This window comes from Sciurus vulgaris, assembly GCF_902686455.1.
Source record: "Sciurus vulgaris genome assembly, chromosome: 10".
Lineage (NCBI taxonomy): Eukaryota > Metazoa > Chordata > Mammalia > Rodentia > Sciuridae > Sciurus > Sciurus vulgaris.
In genome coordinates, this window is record NC_136470.1 from 142,873,304 (window position 1) to 142,878,376 (window position 5,073).

At 45.0% G+C, this 5,073-nt stretch overlaps 1 long non-coding RNA gene across 1 annotated transcript; it reads right to left on the minus strand.

Moving 5' to 3' along the window:
- Window positions 1–322: 322 nt before the first annotated feature.
- LOC306670843 lies at window positions 323–1,997 on the minus strand. The gene is made up of 2 exons (XR_013766511.1): window positions 1,533–1,997; window positions 323–1,047 (listed from the first exon to the last, which is right to left on the minus strand). It is a non-coding gene; the product is annotated as an uncharacterized lncRNA (long non-coding RNA).
- Between the last annotated feature and the right edge of the window lie 3,076 nt (window positions 1,998–5,073).

A 5,073-nucleotide genomic window follows, 5' to 3' on the forward strand; every position in this document is an offset into this window, starting at 1 on the left:
GCTTCTTAGCGCTCCCTGCAGGCTCAAGCGCCTCCAAACCTAAATTAAAAGGACCTAAGCATCAAGTTTCTGCTAGAACATATTAGCTCCTTTCAGATTCAGATCTCAGTCAAGGCTTACATTGAAATGTAAATGGAGGAAGGCGCAGTGCGAGACCAGTTTCAAACCCAAGGAAAAAAAAATTGTCCATTTTAAATTTCTCCTGGGCTACAACTCAGAATACTTTTCTCCCTTTCACCTTTTCTCTCCTTCTCATTTTCTCATGCTTTAATCAATAACCATTATCATTTTTCTTCTAGGACTTTTTTTTCCTTAAATGCTGTATTTTTGAGCTCACAATTTTGATCCTACATACCTAGGTTAATGATTTTTGATCAGTTCTTTTTATCCAACTCTAGAGTTATTTTTGAACATCCGTTACATTGCAATGGAGATAAATATTACAAGGCCTTTGCTTTTGTGTTAAATATAAGTGTGCATAAAAATTGAAATTTTTAAAAATGGATCCAAATATTTTTAATTCATGTGATTTAAAGAGGTTCAATTTAAATTGGGTAAACTAATAGAAGTAAAATGTCCTTAAAATTAACTCACAAGTCTCTAAGTGGTCAAACTAATAAAATGTTGATGTTTATAAAATGTCTAACATCAACTTTTCTAGGACTTTTCTTCAACAGGAAAGAGACGGCAAGTACTGTTGGTACACTTGTCTGATATCTTGGTTTTTCTACAATAAGATGAGTGAATTAAAGTCAACTTATATGGGATTACTCAAATGTGTTTGTTAGAGACATCTAATTAATTTATAAAGCTATTCCATGGAGTAACATACTTAAAAACATTTTTCTTTGTATATTAAATGTGTTCATATTTTCCAGGTATACAAACCTTTAAAGCAGAAAATTTATCAAGCTGCTGTTCTCCAAATTAAACTTGTCTGTAATGGTAAACCTACCATTTAATGTTCTATTATAGGACCTGTCATCAATAGGGTATATGTAAAATGACATTTAAGAAAGAGTGTAATGCGCTGGGGCATCTGATGACCTCATGGCTGTGGCATGCCTGGTGCCTGGGAGTGCTCCTGTGCAGGGGCACAAGATGCCTCACTGCTGTGGCAGTACATTGATCTCAGGCACACAGCTCTTGGGCAGGAAGGAATTCTTTTGCTAGATAACAGTGTTTCATCAGCTCCCTTCCCTGGTTCCTGCCCACCTTACAGTAACATTGAAACCTAACATCGCACACATATAAAGATTGCTGACATAACTCTTTAGATCCACATTTCCATCAGAGAACAGAGCTCCATCTGATCTCAGCTTAATCTTCAAAATCTGTATTTATGACCCTTTATTTTCTAATACTCCTTTGCCCCTCACTGAAAAGCCCCACGTCACCTGAGATAAGGCTCTGCCTCACAACCCTGTTACACATTACAATGGCTTCAAAGTAAGCCTGACTTTAACTCATTTAAAGTTGTGTTCAGAAATTTGATGTTTGTTGTAAAGATTACTGTGATCTCAAACGGGAACTCAGCCAAAATTCAAGATAGCTATTGCACAAACTGAGTGTTTTACTGTTGACGATTCCATTTTGTATTTTCCTTGTAAACTCTAATTGTTGCCTGATCAATATTTTGCAGAAGTACTGCTTCAAGAGTGAACACTGTAAATTAACTTGGAATAGTAAGCCATCAGCTATAGGACAGATAATGTAAACCCCAATTAGATAAAAGGGGGTAAATAACTGTAAAGTTATAGACATTGAAGTTACAGCCCAGTACTCTTACTCTATGACTGGTGAGACTGACTTGCTTGATGGTTAAGATCAAACTTAGAGATTGAGATTAAATACAGAGGTCAAGAAAAGTCCATATTTGGGTCTTGCCCTCAAAGTCAGCCTGAACCCAGGGAACAAGAGGACTTCTCCAAGGAGCTTTGCAACTCTGGGTCACACAACCTCCTGACCAAGGAGATTGATGAGGCCACTAGAGGAAAAGCCACTAGTGCATCTGCTGCCAGAGGAGGGTCATGGAAAAATGGAGACATCCCTAATGCTTTCAAGGAAAGCCACTTCATCGAGAAGACCCTGCCTCACCAATGGCACTAAGCTAAGAAGCTGCTCTTAAGTTCTCTATGAGTGACCCCTGTGGGAACTCAGCTGACTCTTTAACAGACAGGAACAGGTCACTTTGACCAGCTTGATCTTAAACACCTAGCAAAACAGTTAAAACCAAAATATAGCCATTCTTGGGCATTTAAAAGAAATAATACTTAAATGTAATTTAAAATGTACACTTGTGTTAGCCCACTAGAATAAAGACTAAAAGCTACAAAAGAGAGATTCTTAGGCAAATGTACCTGATAACTATCAAGAGAAACTGCCAGAGTCAGAATTTTTTAGTCAGTTTAAGGCCTACTGACACAGGTAGGCTTAATCTATGTTTGCTAGTAACAGAAGTATAGAGATCTCTACTAAATGTTGTGTTCACATTCCTGATAACCTGGACAATGTTAAAGTTCCCAAATAAAGGCCTTGTCCTCTCCAGCCTTTGCTAGGCCTTGTTATGGGAACAACTTCTCAGTTCTTCCACCCCCTGGTGAGGAATTATTGACTTCTGTCATCTTTATGATATTCATTGACATGTTCCAGATTCTGCAACATTTATATTGTATCAATCTCATTTCAGTACTCATGTCTTTTTGTTCTTCTCTCATAGAAGCACCCATCCCAGATGCCTTTACAACCTGCTCTTCCCAACCGGACTTCTACCATGAACCCCTCAATTGACCCGATTTCTAAAAAGGGAACTCCAAACTGCTTGCCCCACACTGCCCCCTTCCAGCTCGAAGAAGCCAGATCGGTCATCACCCCCTTTCCCTTCAGCAAAGGAATTCCTAGAATTAGAGGGGTGAATGAAGCCAGAATTGGGGACAGGCAGTTAGTGTAGAAATAGGGGATCAGTCAAATAGAGGAAATGAAGTCCATGAAAATCATCTGCCTTTGGAAGTCTGGAAGGAGAATGGACTTTTTACATCTCACCTGCAGAACCAGCCCCAGTCACTTAGGCAGGATGGAGAGAGAAGGCTTCAAAAAGAACTGGAGAGCAAAAGATTTTCTTATAAAAAAAGAAATGGGGGAATGTAATGTACAAAGCTGCTCTCCCACATCAGGTGCAGCCATTTTCCCTGCCTCCCAACCACTTGTCAATCTGTGAACATCCTGGCTAGCTATTGGTTCATCAGTCAGCTTGCAAGTATCTTTCTCTGATATTGGTCCCCTGTCAGCCCTGCGGAATTCAACTGTTTTACTGTAGCTTCCCCGCCATCTTTTCCATCCTTCTGTCTCTCCTCCTCACTTTCTCTATCCTCCTGGCTTTCCACCCTCTCTAGCGCGCGCCCTTTTCTTTCCTTTCTCTTTTCCTCTCATTTTCTCTCTTACCCTGCAGGGAGACACTGTTTGCTTAATAAATTTCCTTATGTGATTTCCCATGTCCAGCATGGTTCTGTGGAAATTCCTTACAATAGGTCTGCAATAGACTTGACTTTCTGCATGTCCAGTAAACTCCCTGGTGACCCCTGCACTGCCGCTTGTGGACCATCATTGACCTGTAAGGGGCAGCTCCTTGTCATCTTCTTGTGGATATCTTCCTTTCTATGGTCTCAAAAGTACTTACTTATTGCCTTACAAGAAAACAGAGCATGGGCTGGGGCTGGGGCTCGGTGGTAGAGTGCTTGCCCAGCATGTGGGAGTTGCTGGGTTTGACCTCAGCACCACATGAAAATAAATTAGTAAGATAAAGGCATTGGGTCTGTCTACAACTTAAAAACAACAACAGCAACAAAAACCAGAGCTGCCCTAATCCCTTCCACACGAGCATTTGCTTCACACACATCAAACTTGCATCCCTACCCTTGCTTCTAGGCCTTTCTTGGTGTGCATGACTTTTGTTTCAGAATTGACTCAAGCTGTGAAAACGTTTGAAGACATTTTAAGTGGCCAGTAAGCTTAACACATCCGACAGGAGTAATGCGGTGACTCAGCGGAAGCAGAACACAGCGGAGCATAGGCAACCAGCTCCGTCACAGACCCGCCGGTGGTGGCCGCAGGAAGCAGGCAGGCTGCAGGACAGCCTCATTCCTCAATGTTGGAATATGAGAATGTAGCTGGGCCTGGGGGCACCCTGTAATCCCAGCAGCTCGGGAGCTGAGGCAGGAGGGTCACAAGTTCAGATCCAGCCTCGGCAACTCAGTGAGACCCTGTGCCACTGGGGAAGTGTCCTAGTGGTAAAGCACCCTGGGTTCAGCCTCCTGTACCCCCAACACCCAGGTACCCCACTATACACACGCGGAGAACGGTGACACGAAGGTTTTAGAAGTCGAAAGCAACAGGGGGGCCGGAAAAGACCCAGGAAACAGCTGTGCACAGCGCTGGGCACCGCGGCTCCGCCACGGCTGTCCGCCGAGTGTCCCGGTGGGAAAGGCAGCGACGCCGAGCAGGGGAGGAGGGCGGCTGCTGTGGAGCAGCGCTCGGCCTCCACGGGTGCGCGTTGCGCAGGGGTGAGGCGACCTCGTGCTGGTGCGCTAGGCCGCGCGGACGAAGGCAGGCCAGGCCCGGGGGGACTTGAAGGGCAGAGGAACGGTTCTCGCAGTTCTGGAGACTGAAGTCCTCCACCGAGGCCCGGGGATGCGGCCTTCTTCCAGGATCCTGCTCAGGGTGGGGAGGACGCTTCTGCTGCCTCCTCCTCCTGCGAGGACCGCGTCCTGTTGGCAGGACTCACCTGTGTGGCCTCAGTTCACCCTCATCAACTCCTTCAAGCCCAGCCTCCAAACACGGTGGCTCTGGGGGCCAGAGCTCCGGCCCGAGAAGCTTGGGGAAGCGCGGTGCAGCCCTAAGGCCACTTGGTGAAGCTCGTTTGTCAGTGCCAACAGTTTAGCGCTGAGTGCGCAGGGCAGTGAGGCCGGCCGGGTCGCCGCGTCCAGCCGGACAGAGACGCGGCCGCACACTAAACAAGCCCCCTTCGCAATCAGTCGCATCACATTTTCCTCATTTTTATGCTCTTGTTGGTGACCT